This window comes from Pyxicephalus adspersus, chromosome 11, assembly GCF_032062135.1.
Source record: "Pyxicephalus adspersus chromosome 11, UCB_Pads_2.0, whole genome shotgun sequence".
Lineage (NCBI taxonomy): Eukaryota > Metazoa > Chordata > Amphibia > Anura > Pyxicephalidae > Pyxicephalus > Pyxicephalus adspersus.
The window spans coordinates 30334459-30359868 of NC_092868.1; positions in this window are offsets into that span (position 1 = coordinate 30334459).

Sequence of the window (25410 nt, forward strand, 5' to 3'; positions counted from 1 at the left end):
TCTGCACATTATACCTGTCACAAAGTGGCAGTGTCATTAATCCAAACCTTCAATCTTACCCCTTACAGCTATTGTATTGACACTAACCTTAAACCTTATGTAAAATTATATACTATTGCGATATTGTTTTGATATTATAATGGCTGTGTGCTAAAATAAATGGTTGATGTCACCACTTTTATTAATGATATGTGCATAATACATATTTAATGAGATCAAAAAGGCATGAACTTTGGACAAGGTTCTTCTTTTCTTGACAGAATAAGCTAGTGATTTTAGATATAATAGAAGTTACAGGAAGTGATATACCAAAATGAAAAACATAAATCAGTCTTTTCAAGGGCAGACACAGTTGTTATTCAAGTATTCATTAATGTGGAAGTTTGCAGAATTAAAATGGTTGTTCAGATTTAATTAAAACAGCCTAGCTAATAGGCACAGTAAAGCAAGTTGGGCAAGTTGAGGAGGCAAAAATTTGATTCAACCACCCCCCTCCTTTTTGATTGAAAAAAGAAAAATAATGAAAGAGAAAAACGTTTTCTTGTCAGAGATGTAGTCTTTACTTTCCTAATAGAATTTAAATTGATATTTATGCCCATCATATTTATGAAACAAGATATATTTTGTAGTTTTCTATTTAACAAAAAGGAACCAAGGAAATTTCCAATGAGTTGTCTTACTTACCTGATCAGTTGTTGACTGCAGGTCCAAGTGATGAAGGCAAGATAGAAATCTTAAAACCATAACACTGGGAATACCCGCAACCCCATTCTTAGGATCTGCTTTGTTCTACATGATTTGACAAAGTTCAGCAGTATTGAAAAATATGGCCAATACACAATTCTGCCAGTGCATAAGGCAATAAAATGTCCCAAACCCTAGAGAAGTGTTTAAGAATTACGTAAAAAGGTAGAAGGGTGTTTTTTAACAAAAATGTATAAAGCCCCTCAGGCTATGTTACCCAATCTTAGTACTGCACAGTGTGAGATCAGATGACGTAGCCAGAAGAAGGAAGAAGACAGCACAGCGTTGGGATGAAGGCGGATTTCAGAACAGTGCCAGAAAAATTAGGGGCTCCACAGAGGGAAAGGAGTGTGAGTTTTTTGGTTTTGGTTTAGCTTTGCTTTAAGGGCTCATTTGTCATCTGTTTCACAATAATTAACTCCTGTTCTGCATTTTTTAATTTCAATTTAAAGTTGTGTATCCATATTTCAATGACCATTTTGACTTTGAATGCTAATTGTATTGAAATTTTTGACCACTGACTTTTGGAGCTTATTGTAAAGACCCTGCATAAAGACTTGCTGGGGAGGCCATGGAGACCTGTGATTTGCTTCAGCCAGGTGATCTGACCGATTCAGTAAGAAAATATTCCCTACCTTAGGGTCCTCGCTGATTTAGTGAGGAGATTTTTGGGTACTTTAGAATACCTCCCTAACCGATCTTACCTGTGGTTTGTTATTTGAGCTCATTGCACTTTGACAGGTACTTCCTGGCATCTGACTTGTATAGGTAGGTTAATCTTTATAGCCCCCTTAATCTTCCCTCGTCACTCACACCCCCCCCCCCTTTTTTTTGTTTGTTATCTGTGTCTCATTGACCTAATAACCCACTTAGAACTCAACATTTTTTCACCCCCCACGGTCCAGTCCTGGAATGGCGACACTTAAAATTACCTCGTTAAATGTGAAAGGTTTGAATACCCCAGAAAAACCTGTTCTCTGGACTCCACCGGTTCAAAACGCATGTGGCCTTCATTCAGGAAACCCATTTTCGGAGTGACAAATTACCAAAACTTTGGCACCGTAGGTTCCCAACAGTGTATTATAGCTGCTCCCCTGACTCTCGCTCCAAGGGTGTATGCATCTTACTGTCTGATGGGCATTCCTGGTCTCTCAAAGATATGTATAGTGATGCTGATGGTCATTCTAGCCACGGTATATGCCTCCAACACAGCCCAGGCATCCTTTCTCTCCGCAGCTCTGGTGAGACTAGATGAATTCCGTGAGGGCCTCGTTGTACTGGGTGGGGACTTTAACTTTGTCCCAGACCCTGCTGCGGATATCTCCCGCAATTCTGACAGGGGGATACCAGGACAAGGCCACATTAACCGGGCAATGCTCGATGTTTGTAGAATCTTACATCCATTGGCTAGAGACTTCACCTTTTTCTCTAGGCCCCACCAGAGCTACTCACACATTGACCATTTTTGGATCCGCCACTCTGATCTGATACAAGTTCATGACTGCTCTATAGGGACCGTAACTTTTTCAGACCATGCACCGATATTCCTCCATGTTTCACTTCAACACCTTTCTCCTAAGGTGTGGAACTGGAAGCTGAACAAGTCCCTCCTGAAGGACAAGGAAGTCTCAACAGATGTTTCCAAGGAGCTTTCTACCTACTTTTTAACTAACGAGACACCAGGAATGAGCCCCATGTTGATCTGGGAAGCTCAAAAGGTGGTGATTCATGGCATCTTCATAAAACATGGCACCAGAATTAAAAAGGCGGCTAGACACGAGATATCGGACATGCTCTCAAAAAATTGCAACCTTGGAGAAAACTCACAAATGTACATTAGACGCGGGCATAGGACAGGAATTGATTATCCTTTGCGAGAAACTGGCCTCCCTCTGCCTTAGCAAGGCCAAGGCGATGCTTGCAAAATGTAGAAGAACGTTTTATGAGTTTGGAAATAAGAGCAGCAGAATTCTTGCTAACTCCTTGAAGGCCCCGAGAGTTCATTCTTTTATTCCCTATATAATTAACAAACGGGGAGAAGACCCATCTGGTCAAAGACATAGCTGCATGTTTTCGGGCATATTATGAGTCTTTGTATAACCTCCACCCACATGACCAAAAGCCGGGTGCGGCCATGGATAGATTGTCTAAGAATAAAGACTATATATCCAAATCCAGTATGCCACAACTATCCCAGTCTGACATTGAGACCCTAGAAACCCCCATCATGGAAACTGAACTCCAAAGAGCGATAAACTCCACTGCCTTGGGGAAGTCACCTAGACCTGACGGCTTTACTTTAAAATACTACAAGGTCTTTCAGGAAATTCTTTCACCCCATTTTCTAGCTGCTTTTAACTTGCTTCTGTCAGAGGGAACGCTATCAAAGGACTCACTTAGTGCTCACATCTCAGTAATCCCTAAGGATGGGAAGGATCCCTCGGTATGTACGAGTTATAGGCCAATATCCCTACTAAATCAAGACTTTAAATTATTCACAAAAATTTTGGCTAACAGATTGCAACCTTTATTAAGTAAATTGATACAATTTGACCAGGTTGGGTTTGTCCCCACTAGAAAGGCAAGAGACAACACAATCCGAGTGGTAAACTGGATCTTAGCTTCCCAACGTACCCATCTCCCAGCCTTCATCCTGTCAACTCATGCAGAGAAAGCGTTCGAAAGAATGGACTGGCAATTCATGATGCAAATTCTGCAGCATATTGGATTAGGGGAAAATATGCGATCTTGGATTGGTTCATTGTAGACCCAATCGATAGCTTCAGTCCGAGTTAATGGATTTTTACCTGAACCTCTACCAATTTTTTTTTTTTTTTAAACCGAGTTTTTATTTAACATTTTTCATATACAGAGATAAGAAGAAAAAAACAAACACAACTAAAACAAAACTAAACAAAACTAAAACAAAAGAACCAAATGTATAGAAACATATCATAAACATAGCATACAGGATGATAGGTACATCTGAAAATGTTACATCTCTTGTATAGGTAACAGTAATAAAGCGGCAGTGCAGTACCGTTCTTTTAAGTCCAATTAATGGTAAAGATACATAAACAATAGAAAAGAAGAAAAAAAATTAAAAGATCGTAAACATAATAGGTAGGTAGATGGGGCGAGGGGAAAGGAGTGAGGAAGACAAACAAGGGTAAATGGGGAGCTCACAGATACACGGGAACAGTGACATATTAAACCTATAGACTGGTATAGTAGGCGTCCCAGAGTTCCCACACCTGTTCAAATTTCGCAACCCTGTTCCGAAGGAGAGCAGTAAGGTACTCTATATCCTGGATGGGAACGTATAAATCCTCTAAAGAGGGGGGCAGTCTGGATTTCCATTTGGTGGAAATTAATCTCTACCAATTTCTAAAGGCACGAGGCAGGGATATCCCCTGTCCCCGTTGCTCTTCATACTGACCCTTGAACCATTCCTCTGCCGTGTCCGTGCCTCCACGGATGTATCAGGACTGCAGACTGACACATCAGAGCATAAGGTTGGGGCCTTTGCCGATGATCTTCTTTTCTACCTGTCTAGGCCTATGGTGTCTCTACCTAACCTCATGCAGGAGCTTAAAACTTATGGTCACCTGTCTAACTTTAAAGTAAACATCTCCAAATGCGCAGCCCTCAATCTTACCCTACAGAAGACACACCAGGTGCAAATAGCTGCCTCCTTTCCCTTTAAATGGCCCATTGGTTCAATTCGTTATCTGGGGGTCCAACTAACTGCTGACATAGACAAACTTTTTCCACTGAATTTTACACCTATGTTACAAAAATTATCTAAACATCTTGACCAGTGGATCTCCCATACCTTTTCTTGGTTTGGGGATATCCAGATCATTAAAATGAACATTCTCCCGAAGTTTCTTTACCTCTTCCAGGCACTCCCTATCAATGTCCCTAGCTCCTTTTTTAGTGTCCCTAACTTTTCTTTATATTATGCAGCCTCCCATTTAGTGCGAATTGTGGACTGGTGCACACACATGGCGAGTAAACAGTGGGTCCCTATGGAACAGAGCTTCTGCACTACCGAATTGAGATATCTCCCATGGGTACAATCCTCTCTGAGAAAGACGGTGGGAAACCACCCCTTGATAAAGGCAACATGTAGTATTGGTAGCAAATATTTCCCCTCAACCCAGCCCTTTAACACCAATCATTGGGAATCTTGCTTTTACTCCAGGAGTAGAAGATAAGAGATTTCTCGTGCTACGAGAAGCCGGCCTAGACAGGGCAGTAAGCTACCTGGGAAGGGACCATTGGTATTTGATGGAGGATCTCGGATCCCCTGACCTACCCTTCGGTCTTGACTTCTGGAAGGAGGTGCAATTATCGCACTTTCTGCAATCTCTGCCGCCTGCACCTACATTTAGGAGATTCCTGTCAGTTTTTGAGAGACTTTGTGCTGGGAAAGATGATTGCAGACATGCTATTTCCCTGATTTACTCTATGCTAAATACGCCACCTAGTGAGTTTTCACACTCTTTTCTGGCCTCTTGGGAGAGTGAGCTGGGGATGACTCTCACCCCCTCCCAGTGTGAACAGATTATACGCTCAGCACACCAGACGTCAATACACAGTGGAGTGCAGGAGTCGAACTACAAGATCATGACTAGATGTATCTGACCCCTGATAGGTTACACACAATATTCCCGACAGAGTCTGAGCTGTGTTGGAGGTGCGGTGGGGACACGGGATCCATGCTACATATATTTTGGTCTTGCCCTGGTTGGCCCTGAATGGTTTTTGGACCAAGGTCAGAGGGGTGTGTCGGAAAATGTCTGTCCGGGAGATCCCGGAGGACCCAATGTTTTTTCTCCTCCACCTGAATGACTGGCTGCAGAAGGTATATAAGAAATTGGTGCTTAGACACCTCCTAAATGCGGCCAAGACCTGTATACCGGGGCTCTGGAAAAAGACAGAACCCCCCACTGTTAAGCTCTGGCTTCACAAGGTTAATGAATTTATGTTGATGGAGGATCTCACCTCTGGTATATATGATAGCCAGGAGATAGCCGAGAGCCAGGAGATCATTTCAGTGACTGTTACTTTTGAATAGTGAAAACTTCAGGATATAACAAGAAAAACAAATGTAACATGGAGTATTCCAGTCTACCATCGGATATACGCCTATTGGCTCATTCAGATGACACCCCAGTGCCGGTTTTCGTTACACTACCCTCTCTTGAAGAACATGATTATGGTGATGAACTAGGTGACAACAATGATGAAGAGTTTGAAATTGAAGAGGACTCTGTTCATAAGGAATTTGATCAGCATGAGTTGAGTGATTTGGCACATGATTTGGGACTATCGAAGAAGGCTTCAGAACTCCTAGCATCAAGACTGCGTGAGAAAAACGTACTTGAAAAAGGAAAGAAGGTTTCGTACTTTTGAACCAGAGAAATTGCATTTCTTCAGTACTTTAGAACTGACAGTGGCTTTGTGTATTGCCATACCATACCTGGTTTAATGGAGGAATTTGGAATTCCAATCTATAACTCAAATGAATGGTGACTATACATCGATAGCTCAAAGCAGAGCCTAAAGTATGTCCTCCTTCACAACGGCAATATATTTGAGACGGTCCCAATTGGCCATTCAGTTTCTCTTTGTGAAGAATATGCAGACATAAAGAGAGTCATTGAGTTTTTGCAATATCATCAACACAATTTGGTCATCTTTGTTGACCTTAAAATGGAGTGCTTCCTTCTTGGTCAATAACGCTGATACACCAAGTATCCCTGTTATCTGTGCATGTGGGACAGCAGAATTTGTGAGAGGCATTGGGTGGAAAGTAATTTGCCTCTAAGATCTGCCCTGAAACCAGAACATTCTACATGAGCCACTTGTTGATAGAAAGTATATTATATTCCTGCCTCTGCACATGCAACTGGGTCTGATGAAGCAGATCGTTAAAGCTTTGCCAACTGAAGGAGACTGTTTCAAGTACCTCATTTTGACATTTCCTAGCCTGTCATTTAAAAAAATAAAGGCTGTGTGTTTGATGGTTCACAGATTCGGCAGCTTATCAAAGATGAACATTTCATCAGGACAATGTCAGAAATTGAAAAGAATGCTTGGTTATCATCTAAAGTCAAGGTTTTTCTTGGCAACACACCAGCAAATAATCACACAGAAATTGTCCAAAAACTCTTGGAGAGCTACAAAATGCTTGGTTGCAATATGAGCATCAAGGTGTATTTTCTGCATAGCCATCTTTGTAACTTCCTGGAAAACATTGGTGCAGTCAGTGATGAGCAAGGTGAACGATTCCACCAAGATTTGAAGGTCATGGAAGGACGGTATCAGGGTAGATGGAATGTACAAATAATGGCTGACAATTGTTGGAGCATCCGGCGGGATTGTCCTAAAACTGAACACTCCAGGAAAAGCTATATGCGTAAATCTTTATCTTAACCCCTTACTCGATTAATTTTTAAATGTTTTTCTGTAAAAAAAATGTAATATAGTAATAAATACTTTGTATGAACAAAAGAACTTTAAACATTCGAGTTATTAATTCATTATTGTTTCATTGTGTGTAAAATTTTTATGTTTTTTGACAAAAATGGAACTCTGTAAAACACTCTGTAAAACACTCGTAAAAACTGGATGTGATAGCCAAAAACTGGGGGCATTTTTGGATTCGACACCCAAAAATTAGTAAAAAACAAGTGCAAGATCTAACTCAACAAAGAATGCGTCCCCCAGTTTTATTAAATTCAGATACTTACATAAATAATTGTAAGTTACCTAAGTCATATATTACTCAAGCATCTATTTGTTTCATGTGCAATTATGACAATATTTTGCTATAATACTTATGCAGTTATTATTCATCTTGCTGTATCAATTATAGTTTTAGCTATTAGGATATACATTCTAATAATGTTGCACATATGATTGTCATATGTAATTTTTATATGTAATTATGTTTTTTTTTAAATGCTAATATTGATTTATGTTTTACGATATACTCAGACCACGCACAGTACTTACGACTGCTTCGCCAAGCACACAGCTACCCCTGAAGAAGCTCTCGGTCGGGCAAAACACGTTGGGTCTTCTGGCTGTGCGTACAATTCTTTGCTTTGGTTTCTGCAGTTGCTGAATCCTACCCTATGTGTACAATACAGTAGGTTATGTCTAGTACTAACCTGGTGGCAGATTCTTGTATTCTTGCCATTTAAGATCCTTTTTCTGTACTTTGCACTTTGTATCACTATGTAAATTTATTCTATGAGACTTATCACTGAATACAGCATGCACATTTGCTTAAAAAAACCCATGTGTTAAACCTTTATTTGCCTATAATTAATTTTGTTGTTATTGATGTTGCAAATGTCTTTAATAATTGATTGCTGAAATGCAATCATACTATTGTTTAGATTTAGATCTGGGTTTCAGAGACATAAATTTGATTTGCCTTGGATTGTTTTATACCCCTCCTACCCTTTTAATAAATTATTTTAAATGTATGTCTGTTCTGCTGTGGTGTCAAGACTTCAGCTCCTTCCTGTATGTCACTGATATTACCATACATTGACAGTTGGCAGTGAGATCAACCCCTTATGAGCTGCTACCTAATCTAGGTGTTTTATCTATCATGACATTGTTTTGGTCCCACTGCAATGTACTTGTTTTAGTAATGTTATATGGGAAACATTGGTTATCTATCTCCACTATTTTAATTGGAAATGGATACTTTTTGGGAAAGGCAGAAAAATGTGTACTTAGAAAAATGTGTATTTAGGTATACTGCTTTTTGCTTTTATCTCGAATTCTATTTTCAAATTGATGTTTAGAAGTTCTTTAAGTCTTCTGCCATCTAGAGTTCATACAGTTTTTACATTTTTTAATTTAATATCACTACAAATCTGTTTATAGCGTTAGTTTTTGCTAATGCGATTTCTTTCCCAAAGTATTTCTAATAGTTCTAATTAGTTAGGTATCAGAACTAGAGATAAGAGAATCGAAGCCGATGAAGTGGAATTCGATCTGAATTTCAGGAAAAATTTGCAACTAATGCAAATTTCCTCGCACTTCGTGGTAACGAATCGCAATTTTCCTAAAATAGCGGCTACACGTGTGAGGACATGGGGCAAGGAACTCTGGGAAGGCGGGATGACCCATAATGCCATGCATGCAGCCAATCAGCAGCCAGCCAGCCCTGTGAGGTCTCAGCCCTATAAATAGCCTCAGCCATATTGGATTAAGACATTTTAAAGCCTTCTTAGTGCAGGGAGAGACGTTTGCAGGCGCTAGGGAGAGTGATAGGAAAAACCTTATTGTTATTTGTGGTGAAAGAGTTTAGTGACGTATTTAAGTACAAAAAGAAAAATATATACACAGTTTACTGTTGCAGTTATTTGTGGTAAAAGCGTTTAGTGGCCTATTTCTGTACAAAAATATATTTGTCGCTTTTAGGGGTATTTTAATTTGCTTTTACTTTATTTAGTTCAGCTAAAATTATGTCAGACAGAGAAGTGCCAGGCCATGCACAGAAGAGTGGCAGAGGCCTAAATGTTTCTGGCGCAGGCAGAGGTCGCAGCAGAGTAAGGGCCACGCAGGAGTCGCAGCGAGAGGCCTGAGCTCCCGGTGTCATCTAGCGGTCGTGTCTTGACCAGCAACCCAACGGTTCTTAATTGGTTAACTCAGTCATCCACATCATCCCAAGTGACATCAGACACCCCCAGCCAACAGTCGGTGGGTTCGTCAGACACAACCCTTAGTTGGCATGGTCCGGGAGCAGGCCCTGTGCCCTCACCTGTCCTCAACCTGCCTCTGTCCTTTGCTGTTCCCTCAGCCACAGAAGTGTTGTATGTTGGTGTGGCTATGGGCTCAACTCCACTATACAGTGAGGACGAGCTAGTAGAGGACAGTTAGCATCTACTGCCCAGCCAAGATCTGGAGGAGACATCCGCCGCTTCCTCTGCTAAGCGGGCAAGTAGTGATGAGGAGAGTGGTGTGGGAGGTGGTGTTGCGAGCGGTCAGGCTCCTGACCCAGAGGCTGTTGAGGAGGACATCAGTGACGTGCATACAAAAGATGATGGAGCCGGTGAAGAAGGGGCTTCATCATCATCAGGAAAAGAGGGTGGCAGCTTGCCTGTGAGGCAGCGGCTGAGCCAGCAAGGTGGTAGCATGGCTGGGAGTCAGCAGGGTGGCAGCAGTGGGAGGTCAGGAGCCAAACGTGCGCGGGGTAGACATCCTGCTTCGCAGCAGCTTAACTGACCAGGAAGTAGTGATGGAGGGGTTCAGGGAGGCAGCGGCGTTAGCGTCAGTAGCAGTCAGTCAATGCGGAGTGTTGGGGGGAAAATCACCTACTCGGCAGTGTGGCAGTTTTTTGTTAAGCCACTGGAGGAGGTTAACATGGCCATATGTAGAATATGTGGGCAAAAGGTGAAGCGTGGTCAGGATGCCAATGTTGGCAATCGATCACCGAAGCAATTGCCAAGAGACAACATTATGCGTGCACTCATCCAATGGCGCAGAAGCTGAAAGTGCTCCGGTCTAAGTTGCTGGTGCTGCGGTCCCTCCCGCAGCACCAGCAAGTGGACATAGACAGAGAATGCCTAGAAAAGGATAGAGGGAGATCAGGAAAAAAATCAGAATAGTCCACTTCTTGTCAAAACACAATACTGGCATGCTTCAAGTCCATTGTGTGAAACATTTTCACAAGCAAAAGTAATCTATGAACTGAGTTTGAAATCTAGTCTCTTTTTAATTTTCATTAGTGAACCCGGGTGATCCAGCAAACTTAGAATGATTTTTCTAAAGTCATTTGCTATTTGCTAGCAAATCTTTTCAATGCTAGACCAGATCCTGCAGTTTTTGTGAATCACCCATGTTCACTGATAAAAGTGTATCCTCTGTAGTCTTGAAAAGCTTTAATAAATCAGGCCCAATCTGTCTGTACATGTTGGCCATATGTTGGGACAACAGTAACAAAAACAACTGTCATAATTAAAAATAAATCATAGATGATGTTAAAAAACAGAGGAATTCTTAACCTTGCTTTGCAAAATCAAATGTACGGGGATTAAAAAAAAAATAAAAATAACATATTGTTATATAATATTTTTAATAATAATAAAATATTAATAGTAATATTAATATTTTTTAATAATATTAAAATATTTAAAATAAAATAAAAAAATATAATTTTGAAGACAGCTTTAATCTATAGTAGTACAGTAACAATATTATAAAAAAGATCCCCTTAAAATTTGCAAATGTTTTCGAGTTTCAGTGGCTTCAGCTGGTGAAAATGCCTCATTCATGAGGACTTGCAGCAAATTAAGTTGTAAATAGCGGACTGTGTGTAATTAGGAATAATCAAATGATAAAGTGCTATGTTATGCGTTCCTCAGCAACTGGTTATTTGCAGACGATTATTAACAGACAATGGGAAAATGTTAGGAGCTTGAATTGACTTGACAGTTTATATAATTTGATATAGGAAAGGGATGTGAAAATATTTGTCACATCCAACACTTTTCTACTGCATATACTCTAAACTAAGTGTATAATAAATGAAAAATAGGACTACCAAATTCATGGCTCTCTGTACTTCTCTTTTCAATGCAGGCTGGTGGGAAAGGCTGACATGGTGCTGTACACAGCGTTCTAAAAAAACAGACACCGAAAACGCACAATGTTATGTTGAGCTTTCATGGTTGAAAAAAAAATCCAAGAAAGAAAAGGGGCTAGCCATAGACAGTAATAGCGAGAAAGGCTTTATTTTGCTAGATATCAGAGTTGAGACAGGCTTTTATTGATTTGTTGCAGCCTCAATGCACACTGATAACCTCAGTGTTCAATGAGATCAGAGTAAGCAGTTTCAGTACAGGTGATGAGCCTATACATTAGTACAAGCCTGAAGGTAATGCTGAAAATTAGCTTTAAGCAAAACACGTTAACTGGATGCTATGCAGAACAGATCCACTGTTCCTCTAGTTTTTATTTAGCCATTTAGCTTGTACAGATTGGTTGTTAGTGGAAATTCACATTGATAATAACAAATCCATTCCAAAGGAAGACTATGTGAGGCTGAGATAATTTAATATGTATAATCTTTTTTGCACATACATATCCAAAATGAGAATTATATGCACAATACTGAAATGCAGCCTGTTTATTCTGGTCTTTAAGAGGTAACACCTTGGATATTTAAAACAAGACGAAGATGCAAGATGGGAGGTAGAACGCAGTGCTTTTATTTTCTGCTAATATGTGTGTTTGGCTTGTTCTGAGCTGATCCACAAATTTTGCTTACACACACAGAAATAGTGATTAGCTTTGGATAGTCCCATTAATCAATGTCAACAACACACAAGAGAAGGACAGACACAGAAATATAAAGGTGGGAGGAAAGAGTGAGACGATTTCCCAACTGAGTCAGCTCCCTTGCACACAAAGAAACACAAGTATTAAAATATTAATGTTCTCATTCTAAAAATAAAGACAGAGATGTTTTGCTGTAGAGCAAAGCACATAAATGCAGGTTCTACAAGACAGATCTGTACATAAAGAAAAGCTTACAGAAAAAGAGACAGCTGGGCATACAATATTGAATCTGACCTGTGCAGGCCAGGCAAACAAAGTACTTGCATTGAAATATTTAATTACATTGATGACTAATATTTGACATAACCTCCCGTGGGTATAGAAAAAGAAAATCTACACAGACTGTAAGACAGGTACTCTCATACATGTATTCTCATACCGGGAATACTAATTCCACCATATTTTTAAATCATAAAATACCTTGTTGGGTTTAAAAGTTACGGATTATTAAGGAAACCTGTGTGCAAATGTATTCAAAAGCAATGTACTTTGCCCAAATGCTGAGTTGGATAGTTCTGATCTTAGTTGATCCTAGTTGATTTGTGTAATCTAAATTTCAATTCAACATATGACACTGTTTTGCCTGTCAATGACAGGTATAGTTGGGCTCACCAGACTTCAACAGCTGCTTTAAAATACAGATTCTCACTTGGAAGTTCCAGATTTCTAAGACAATTCCACATCAATCTGAATGGATTCAGTCCTAATTGGAATTTATCTGAGCACCACTACTGCAAAACTTTAACACTCTCAGGTATGATAGTCATGGCTTTTCACAGCACAGCACAGCCCCTCACAAACTTATTGGTCCATTACTATGATAGGCTGCCTTACTGACCAAAGGAAATGTGGAAGAAGCAAAAAGGGGCAGGCAAGTGTTAACTGAGGTAAAGAGTACCTAAACTCAGAATTTTCACTTTACATAAAAAGGTTGATAACCCTTTTATGTAAGGTAAAAATTATGTGTTTTTTTTTTAGGTGTATCATCTTTTTTTTTCAAATTCTGATCGCCTAGAATGAATGGGAGCACAAAGCTTACAGGGATACCTACGTCACGCATCCCCGGAGTCTCTTGGGTTCTGCTTTTTTTTGGTTAGGTCCTCTTTAATTTCTTCTTAATGTTTTCTCTTCAGAAAGCTCTGGAGTCACTAAAGTTGTACAAACATAGCTATAAACCCTCTTCAAGGTGATGGCTCCTGCTGATTCACCTAGCACTCTCATGTTAAGTAAGTCACATGCTTTTCTATATCAAGAAGTACCAAGGAGCAAAGGAAAGGAGTTTGTGTTGTTAGAGATAAGATAATTATATGGGCAAAGCTTTGCTTTAAAGCCCATCCTAACCTTTAGTTTAAATCTGTAGAAAAAGACTTCTAAAGATAAGACTGCAACATGTGGATTCTTGATCAAATTCCTACTCTGCGAAAATGTAAAACAAAACTTATAAGTGCATGATTTTACTTTTTCTTCACTAGTAAAATGGGGTGTCCATGAAGTGATTTCAATAGGCTGCTTCCAAAGAGCCCTAATGCACCCTAAGCAAGTCAACAAGTGTTCCATTCATTACTAAAACTCTTTATAAATAATGGCTACAGCATTTGTTGAATCCTCTAAGCAGTGTTAGTACAGCACGGCTTCCTTCATACTAAGAAGGAGTTGATGCAGAATATTTCGGTACATGGCTGGATATAAGTCCTAGCTCCGGAGGAGGGATACTATAACACAAGTTACAAACCTTCTGACGGTCACCAAAAAAGCCTAATTATCCTTTAAATCAGTATTTTAAATGCATTGATCTTCCTTCATTTGTTCCTTCATTTGTTCATGGTGCACTTTGTATAATACTTGCAATGCTTTTTTGCAATGCTAAAAAAATGAAGCTTTTACAGTAGAAATCCTGAATGTCAGAACGTAATAGTGGAAGGATAGTTTTATTGTTATACTCAAATGTAACAGTATCTTTAAAATTTCATTTCAGTCTTTGATTATTCTGAGTGCTCATGAGATCTTTTTTTAGGGTCAGTGGCACTTTTCTTTTGATCCGTGTCTGAACAATGAGAAGCCTTTGTCTCTTCTTTGTGATTTTCGCTTTCCTTAAGCTCTCAGGGATGGAGCTTTTGTTGAGACATAGATTGACAATAGATGTTCACAATATTCTTTTGATCTGCACTTTCTTTTCCGAAGTAAATTGTAAAGCCCGCTCTAAAAGTAAAAAAAGAGATGTAGCTTGCTTCTAAAGCACATGCTGTCCTAGTAAAACCTCTTATAAACAAGTGTAATAACATGTATTTTGTGAATATTGCATACCTCTTCTTTAATATTGTGATTTTTTTTCTTGTCAGGAACCACTACATAGACATAGGCACATTTATATCTAATAATAGTTGATATGCCCGTGTAGATGTATTATTAATTGACCAATGCAATGCATATACAATACTACAAAAGTGTAAATGTATTTCCAAATAAGCGTGTGACATTATGTAGTTGGCTAGATTGATAAATAACAATCGCTTATGAACTTCTGTAATGAGGGAAAATTGATTTAAAGCAATATTTCCTGATCATATAATAATATATATATAATAGCAAGATAAAAATAAATGAACTAATAAATTATAAAAACTTTAACCCTTTAAAACCTTAGTCTTTTATTTTTAATGCAAACACAGACGGGTGCATATGAGCAATTTTTCTCTTGTTACGTTCCCATCCTGGCCACCTAATTTCATATATAGGGCACTTATTTGATGACTTCCATTGGTGTTGTGGTTGCTCTCCGGATCCAAAAATTATTTCTGCTTACCCTGTAAAACTCCTGAAGAATTTTTCTGTATAGAAATGAAACGCATTGAGTAAGGGGTTCCCCAATGTGAATTAAACAATATATAGGATAGTTATAAGCAACACAGAACAAAATGTTATTAAGAAATTTGTATATTAATAGTAATATGTATTGAATACTGTTTTATGCTATTGTGTGTTTAAAGAGGAACTAAACTGAAAACGACAAAAAAAAAAAAAAAAAATACACCTACCTTCAATTCAGTCCGATCGCTCCGGGGGTGTCCTGCATTGGGTCCCGCGTCGTCCCAACATTCGTCCCAGGGCCGGTGCTCCAGGTGCCGCACTCTTCTGCTCTTTTTCCTGGTTCTTCATCCCACGTCACCTGACCCAGGTGCGAGATCAGGTGACGTAGGATGAAAAAAAAAATTGGCCCATCTTACTGCGCATGCGTGAGATCGGCAAATTTTTCTGTTTGAGGGAGAAGGCTCCTTCTGCCCATGCCTGAGATGTTCGAGCACGCACAGAAGGAGCACCCAAGAGCCTCCCGGGATGCCTGATGTATGTATCCCGGGAGGTTTTGCGCTCCCATTCATTCTTGATCGCCTAGGCGGTCGTGAATTAGGGGGCGGTGCTACACCCTTTTTTATTAAAAAAAGGGTGTTGCACTTAAAAAAAAAAAACAAGAACAGAATTTTTACTTTACATAAAAAGGTTGTCTACCATTTTAAGTAATGTGAAATTTCTGAGTTTAGGTACGCTTTAATATATGTAAACCATAAAACAGAAAATGAAATGTTTTAAGATAAGCTGTTTATTTCAATAAATGACTTAAAAAGATATTTTATTTGGTGGATTAATATTTGGATTTGTAAAAGTTAAGGGATGAAGCATAATTTGGGCAGTACATTGGTTTAAAGTTTTGTTGTTGTAACAAGTGTCTTTTACTACTGTAAAATATTTTATGTCGAGAGGAAGCAATATGCTGTATAAACCAAGCTTTTGACAATGTGAAAATAATCTCTCTCAATATATTTTTTATGAGGAATGTTGTTGTATATGGTTGATTTGTGCTCATGTTGTTTTTAATGTTAATAAAATTATGTTGTAATTCCTATTTTAATACTGTTCCCGCAAATTCCTTAATTTCTAGAGAAGATGTATGTTTTGTTGCCAATTTTCTCTAAATTTCAAATTTTACCCCTACAGCAGCTTGCAGTGTTTTTGTCCCCAAGCCCACATTCAGTTGACAGCTTGGGGTGCAGGCTGTACGTGGAGGGTGGGCTTGCAGGTAAGGATTGTGCAATCCTCACACAAACCTACAGATAGAGGGTAAAATAAAGGTAGAGATTGGGGTGGGGGTTTGTATGATAGGGTAAAAATTGAGAAAAAAGGGCGATAGATGGGTATGTTGGGGGTGGGGTTTCACTAGTCATTTTTGTCTGTGTTGTATTTTGTTTATCTACATGGTACATATAGTGTGGTATGTCTTTTTTCAATATATTTAGATGTACAGGTAGTCCTTTAGTTAAGGAAATCCGACATACAGATGACTCAAAGATACGTACGGGGCTTCCCAGCTCGTTTTTGTGTGCAGGACAGAAGCTTGATGGGGGGGAGGTGGTGGTTTGCATGCCTTTTGCAACCTCTTGTAACTCTTTAATGGCTAAGACAAACTCTGCAGTTGTTTCTTTTTTCATATCAAAGCACAGCTTGCTTCTGGAGTTAATAAATATCTAGGCTCCATAAGGTTTTTTTTTTGCTTTGTTTGTGATTATTTTACAGTGAGGATTTAATACAGTAACTGACACCACCCTGCCTAGAATTATGTTGAGACACATATCTGTCCTAATTGCATTTATTAAAATAATGTACCTATTCCAACTTACATACAAATTCAACTTAAGAACAAACCTACAGTCCCTATTTCGTATGTAACTACAGAGACTACTTGTATATAATATATTTAAAATACATGTTAGGAGTTGCAGTCCAGCAGCTACAGTCCAGCATGCCCTGTTTATTCCTTCTGATAACCTCACTTGCAGCAGCTAGAAAGATCATGCAATTAGCTCTCTGTCCTCTACTCTGCAGCTTGCAGCATCCCAAGATTCCCTTTAGCCATGAATGTGTCTCCTCACTCCCAGGACAGTCTGCTAGGGGTTTATGGTCTCTCTCTCTCTCCTAGTCATTAGTTGCCTGTAGCATTTAGTTTGGCTGTCCTGTAATTGTATAATTCCTGGACTGACTGTTGCCTGTGACACCGACTCTGCTTTGTCTTTACCCTTGGATACCTTGTTTGGCAGGCTGGCTGCCACTGTATTAGCTGGTTTTGTTTTCATGGCTTGCCTCTGCTGGACCCCTGCACTGAATTATCTGTGGCTCAACAAGGGATGGCCCAACTATCCATGTGAGGCTGGACAGGGCTTGCTATAGGTAAAAAGTGTTAGAGAAAGAGTTAAAGTAGTAAATTGGCATCTGGTGAGCAATGGGCAAGGGCTGTACAATACCTTGTTAAAATGAAAAACATTTTCTGTAAGCTTTAAACTACATATTTTTTAGTTGCTTTTTTGCTCAAAATCCTTTGGTTTGAAAACCACACTGGGAGCAAGCTTCCTTTGTGTTCTACAACTTTGCATCTGGTCAAACTGAACCCCTTTTCTTTATTACAGCAGTTATATTTAATTAATAGTTATCTAAAGACCGGCAATCAAAAGATTAGATATTCTTTGCAAATGCAAGGGATAATTAACCCAGGTTACTGAATGTGGTGAAAATTTAGTGATTATTCACTTTTGGTGAACAGCCAAAACTCCTGTAGTAAATCATCACCGGTATCTCCTTATGAGTTTAGCTTCCTTGTTTCTTACAAGTTTTTCCTTAATTTCTTGCTTTGTAATTTTGTTGTTCCCGGGTTTCAGGTGCCTTTCACCAATCTGATTACATCCTCTAGCATATAAAAATGCAGGTTTTATAGAATTATTAATCCACCTATTTTATTTCTAGTCAAGCTCATAGAGAACTGTAATTTCATTTGTTCATCATTGCCCCTCACTGACTCTTTCTTAATTAGATGGCTTAGCTTGCCTTGAGAGCTCATAGTCTGAGGCACATTTCCTACTCTGTGTTCTGTTTTCAAGGTTATTTGGATTACTTTCAAAATATAACTGTAAATGTTGGAAAATATGGAAAATACTCCCATTATGTAAAACATTTCATACTGTGTTATTTCAGCTACACAAAGCTAGTTTTTTTTTTTTTGTAACATTTGGGTGACCTGAAGTCATGTATTTTAGAGGTTAGTTATGTTTTATTTTATTTTTTTTTAATATGTGATGTGATGAGATTGAACTTGACACTTGATGTTCAATATGCAGTGCACAAAATAAAGAGCATGCTCAGGGGCAAACCAGTGAATTATCAGTAAACTACCATGAATGTTCATGTTCTCTGTGATGTTGCCCTGTACATGCTTGTAATATGGGCTTTTTAACTCTGGAGCCACAGTGATGTTATTAGTGTGATAATAAAATAATGTGTGTGTATATACATTATTATAACTACACAGAACAAGAAAAGTTGATACTGAATTATTATAATGTTTATTTCTATGTGTAGTTGATCCAGCAGTTTCACTGACAAACTAGGAGTAAATTATTCTTGCTAAAGTAAGACGTCAAACTAAGTTATCACTTACTAGTTTTTTTCCTAAGTCACCATAAATGCATAATAGAATAATTTAAAAAATAATAGACCATATTCCTAGACTCCAGAAAATATACTTAGGCATATTTAGATATTGCTGTAATTTTTAAAGGAGTAGTGTTTACATTTACAGAAGTTTCAGTTTATTAATAAAGCCAGGTTAACAGCCAATAAAAAGTGATAAAGTCCCTAATGAAATCTAAAAGTTGACCCAACCAATGTTAAAAAAAAAAACAGGTAATATCCTTTATTAGGGATTGTATAATACTACTAGAGGTTTTTTCCCAACTATCTTTCTATTGATATCATGGTGAAATTATATCAATAGAGAGGCAGACAGATAGAGCTTTTCAAGAGCTGAAGGCAGTATTGGTTTTGGAAACAATATTCAAAACCGCCAACTTCAGTGAAGTACAAACAAATACTACTTATGTTGGCCTAGAAGCAGTATTGTCACTAGAACATTGAAAAGCAAACATCAGCTTGATACTGAACCCTGTAAAGAAAAATTATTTAATAGTGGAAAGGGAGTATTTGGTGGTAAAGTGGCCACTAGTTTCATTGCGGTATTATCCTTTGGGGAGACCATTCTAACTGAATATAGACCATTCTCTGCTACAGTGAATGCTTGGAACACTCAGAACAACACAAAGGTCACAAAATGTTTTCTGGTTGTGCAAAACCCATGCCTGCAATGGAATATTAATTTACTATTTTGTGTCTGCATGTATTAAAAAGGCATTAAAAAAAGTACTATATTTATATGTTGCAGTCTCTAGCCTCCGTCTTGCACAGGAGTGAGCAAGGAAGCCCCATTCGTATCTAAAAGACGTCCATATGTCGGATGTCTTTAACCTGGGAACTACCTGGAACAAAAAGACATAGAGTATCAGAATGACTTTATATATTCATCATGATCAAGGGCCATCTAGTCTACAGGATTTAGTACTTGTACGCTATGGGAAAAAAAAAAAAAAAAAAAATAATAAATAAAAATAATAAAAACAGTTTTTATGATTTAGAAAAAAGAAAAACATAAGTATAATGCATTATTAGTTTAAAAGCATCTGACTTCCTTTAACATATCCCACTATAACTCAGAATAGATAATATGCATTTTAATCAATATTGTAACATTTTATTAGCAAAATATTGGAAAACATCTAAGTTTTCTTCCAGTAATAGATATTCCAGAAAACTAATGTGACAGCAAAACTTAATAAAATATATTCCGCCTGTAAAAATGTATTTCTTGTGTTTAAGCCTTCTTGCTCATGAGTCACTTTTACACTATCAATGTTACATGATAGAAAAATAGGGTTTCCCCCAAATGGTCAATCAATCATTACAAGTTTTCCACAACTCTAAAAAGTAACAAAACAACAAAGAACAAAAAGCTTAATACCTTTGTAATGTTTACTTACTTGTGAGATTGAAAGAAAGGGATTGTAATAGCTAATGTACAGTTAAAACATCAAACACATTTTATTATAGCTTTAGGATTACAAAAAAAAGCATACATTTACATGAATATTGTTTACAATAAGAGATTTGTTGACTCTTATATGAATTCCCAATGTGTTACGCCTACAGCTCTCCCACCTCTCTGAGGGTTATATCAGTAAGCAAGTTTTTTTTTAAACCTTGATGGAGTAGGTAACATCCTCCTGGGTTTATGGTTACACTAAAAAATATGATTGCACCCAAAGAATGAGACTAACGGCAGGCACTCTAGCTAAAGTGATCTTGCAGGGATCCTGGAAAGCTTCAAAAGATTCCAGAAAGTTGCATCCCTGCTTGATTCTAATGTGATCACTGCAGCATGGACTGTGGCTGCTGAGGTACACAATGTAGGATCGTCGTTATAGGAAACCATATTGGCTGCCATTCCCCTACTCCTGAAGATGTTGCCATTTTGGAATCATCCCAGCACACTCAGCATGCACACGTATATGTCACCTCATTAGTATACATAACGTGTATCATATTTTGGTCTTTTACAAATCTGAACATAAAAGAAATAATTAATTTACACTTTAATGCAATAACACAATAATTGTCTTGTCTTTACACATGCTGATTAAAAAATTATGATTGGTTTGTAAACATTTTGTTAGTATTGTTTTCTTCCTGATACACATTAGCTGCATTTCTATCACCATAAATGTCCCCTACAATCAGTATAATTTTATCTAAGAAAAGGAGTGTTTACTTACTTTACACAAAAAGAACCATTTCACAAATAATACAAAGCCATATCTACCTGGTAGGGGTAAAGGTCTTGGTGTAGCCTGGTGGTATTTCTTCGTCTTTCTTCCCAGTCATTGAGGTGTATGTTACAGCCAATGAAGTTAGGGATGTCGGATTCAATAGCTCCCTGAGGGATTATTATTAGTATGGTGGCAGCTGATGTCTTGTTGGTTTCCATGGCAACCATGCCTCCATCGCAAGTTTAATAGAGTAAAATAGCCTTTGCCACAAATCTTTTAAGTAATAAATATTTATTTTCTTGAACTTTGCTTTTGCAGGTGTTGTAGAATATTACTGTGTCTGAACCTTTTGCAATATTAACCTACATTACCTGTAGTCATTGTAGCAACATGCCTATGACTCACATATACTGTGGCCTAAGGATGTTTACAGTCTCTGAATCCTGCATTTTATCTTCTGCTATGGGTGTGGGGTCCCTACATTCTAATTGTGGCAAGCTGCACTGTCCTGGCATGCATTTCCAGTACCTCATATGGTCTTTTCCTAATTATTTGTAGAAGCAAGAGGATGCACATATCTCGCCACTTGATGGTGAAATCAGTGTCATTCTATGAACTTATAGGGGCCTCCTGTAACCTGACATTAAACTTGAACTCCAGGATAAATGTTACTTGCCATGCTCAGCCCGCAGTTTCAGTGCAGATTTGCCCATAATAATCTTATGCACGAATGAGTTATTGGGTCACCAGAGGCATTCCACAGGAACCATTTCTATGTGTGTGTCCTTTCTATTAGGTGAGGTTCAAACCTGCCTTGGGATCGAGCAATCCCGCACTGTTTCTGGTGCCTGGCACCTTGCCAGCTGCAAGGCCATTCTCATGGTGACTTTCACTTTCACCAGCATTTGCATATTTGACATCTACACATTTGACTGTATCGCTAACTGCTGCCCCCATTCATTCTTTATAGAGCTCCCATGGGGAGAAGCTACTTATAACAGCGATTCACTGACATGAGAAAATACAACCTCATGGCCAGTCTGAACATAGCTTTTGTCAGAACCTGTGCTTCTGCTGTAGGTGAAATACACTGGGGGTTAAGGCACTACAGTTTTTATTGCTCTAGGGACTGGATGCTGTGTTGTTACTGGGTGGCTAGGAGAGGGAATTTGTGTGCAATTGGGAGTTGTAGTTTACTTCATGCAGACAGACTATGGACAATTATTGATTACTCCATCTATTAGTGCTGAAAAAGATACTTCACATTTCTCCTATTGCTTTGTGTAGTTATTCCACTAGGAATTTTTACAGTTTTGGCTGATGTGTTTGAAAAAGCAAATCTGTCACTGATAATAATAATAATAATAATATCAATTCATCCCACAAAGTTTCAGTACACCTCCGTGTACGGGGCACCACTAGACAACCAAACAAAACAGTCCATAACAAGAAGGCAGTGATGTGAACACTCTAATAAGAATGTCTCTTTTGTATGGAGAGAGGAAATCTGAAGACTGCTGCCTTAGGTAAATAAAAAAGTGGTCCCAGAGATCAGCATTAAATATATCTATGCTTGAGCTGACATAGTCAGTCACCATATGGGCAAACGCAGCCTATGAGTTCTGTCTGCTGTGACCTGAGAAAAACCTTTTCAAAAACTCTGATGTGCTGCAATGGGTGGCAGATTGATGAGACATCCATAATGCCAGCAGCAAAGGCTCTGCACAAACAGATTAAAAGTACTTTCCTACTCTGACATTTGTTGCTTCTACTTAGCTGGAATAAATTCTACTATTTTGGCCTTGTAATTGGAGCAACATGAAGACACTCAGTGGCTCAGATTGTCTACTACTAAGGAATTAGATTCATGTGGGTCTGGCAGCATGCTTGTGTTTTCAGGTTCTTCCACCATCTACAAACAATGGCTGTGGTTGGCAATAAATGAAATATCTTTTGTGTAAGCCTTTCCTCCTTTTGATTGTGATATTGACTGCCTAATCACTCATAGTTCGGCAAAGTCACACTTTGGGTGAACTACAAGACCTTTAAAAAACATATGATCTGTATATATTCAATGACATAGTTGATGACAGCTTCTTATTGCTAGCACTGGCACTGAAGCATAACACTTGTAGGGACATCACAAATAGGCCTGCTTTGAGGGCCCTCATCCCAGGACATTGAACAGGTAGGATTGGAACGGGCATTTTATGTAAGCAGAATGAACATTATTAGATAGTGGATTTATATGGAACATAATTGTTTATTCAGCGGTGATTGGTATTTGGTTTAATGGTTTTTAATGAAGTTTGAAGCCACATGAAAAGGCTGGTAAGAAACATTAGGGTTCTTATAGCACTTAGGGTGTTTAATGAGTATGGGTACTTGCAAGGATTATTGGATAATTTGGGTAATCTGTGAAGTATATGATGTGGATAATTAGGTGGTACAAGATTAAAAAAAAACTCTTTAAACACAGAGAGGGAACTTGATACGCAGTTCCTGGTATGCATGTGGATTAGCTTGGTAAAGTTCACTATTTTATATGGAATGAGGATATGGATAAAAGAGGTGGTGTACTGTTAGGAGAGCATTTGGCCAAGGACTCCGTGCTGTATGCCATCGCAATATAAAACACTGTTTGTTCTGTCCAAAGATGTCATTTGCAGCAGCAAGGAGAACTAAGATAGCAGCAGCCCCTGCTTCCCTTTAGTCTTGCAGCATGATGGATTTATGGTATCCCCAGCATCCATTGTTAGGCTGTGCACAGCTGAAGGGGATTCTAGCGGCTGATCAGTTCCTGACTCGGCCCTGCACTGCTATTGGCTACTGGGACTTTAAAGCCTCTCTGCTCTCAGTCACCAGAGCCTGTTAAAGCATTTAGCTGGGCTTATCTGTGCTGGAGAGATTCTGAGTATTTTTCTGTTGCTGACCTATGCTGTTTCTGACATTCTGCTTGAACTCAGCTTGGACCGACCTTTGCCTGTGACCCTGACTCTACTTGTGACTTTTCCTTCCTTTGTACCTCGTTTGGTGGACTAATCTCCTGTGTTTGACTTCGGCTTGTTTCAGGATTCCCCGGTAATTCTGTGTACTGTGTATAGTTGGGCTCCTGGTCAGCTGCCAGACACCATTCCTTGTGCACTAAGTCCTTGGCGCAACCGAGTGCTGGGAGATGCAACCAGTCTCCCGAGGCCGAGTGGGGGCTGCTATAGGTTAAGACTGCGGCTTTAGATTGGGGGACTGGTGTCTGGAGAATACTAGTACTGACCAGGGCTCTACATTATAACAGGCCCAACAAATTACCCACTGTCATGGAGGATCTCCGCCAGTAAATACAGTTCCTGACAAACACTGTTAACCAGTTGGCACAGTGTGTGGCTGCTCAGGAGCTTCAAAGGCAGAATCTGGATCCTGCTGTGACGGTCTATCTGCTGCTTTGACGGTTCTGTGGAACCTCAGATTTCTCTTCCAGAAAAATTTTTAGGCGAACGCCAAAAATTTGCAAATTTCATGAATGCATGCAAGCTATACTTTAAGCTGCGGCCACTCTCATCTGGCACAGAATCTCAGAGAGTGGACCTAGTCATCTCCCTACTCCAGGGTGATTCCCAGACTTGGGCCTTCAATCTGCCTCAGGGGGACCCAACCCTCTCTTCAGTGGATGCATTTTTCAAGGCCATAGGGATTCTGTAAAATGACACTGACTTGACTTCAACTGCACAAGCAAAGCTCCATAGTCTTCAACAGGACCTCAGAACAGTAGAGGAGTATGCTGCAGAGTTTCGCAGCTGGGCCATCAGTTCACAGTGGAATGATCTTGCACTCTGCAGTCATTTTCACCTGGATCTGTCCAATAACATTAAGGATACTCTTGTGAATCATCCTTTGCCAAATTCTTTGGATGAAACTATCCAATAGGCCATCAGGGTTGACCGCAAGCTTCCTGAGTGTCACAAGGAAAGACTGTTTAAATATGCTACACCCTCCGGCCCCCCGACCACCTCTGAGCCCAGTCCTCCCGTATCTCCGTCCAAGGAGCCAATGCAGTTGGGCTTCTGTAGGCTGTCAGCCACAGAAAGGTTGAGGAGAAGGTCCCAAGGGCTCTGTCTGTTTTGTGGAGAACCTGGGCACTTCGTGCAATCCTGTTCTCGGAAGAAGCCAGGGAAACTTCAGTGCCTAGGTGGGTCCCTGCGTACCCATCTAGGCAGACAGGTATTACAATTAAAGTCTAATCGTGTCCTGTTACCAATTGAAATTGCCTGGAATTCTTCTGCTAAGCATTGCCAGGCATTCCTGGATACTGGTGCTGCCAGCAATATTATGAATATATCTCTGGCACGCTCTCTTGAAATTTCAGTTGTTAACCAACCTCAGTCATTATGTGTATTTGCTATAGATGATTCTCCTTTGCAGCAGGGAAAACCGAAAGATCCACAACTCCTGAGGTTTTGGTTAAGGTGTGTGCATTTGTTCTGTTAGACATTCCTTCATCCCCTGTAATTTTACGACTGCCATGGTTGCGTACGCATAACCCTGTAATTGATTAGGAATCTGGGCAGATTGTAGGGTGGGGGAATACATGTGACGAGAAGTG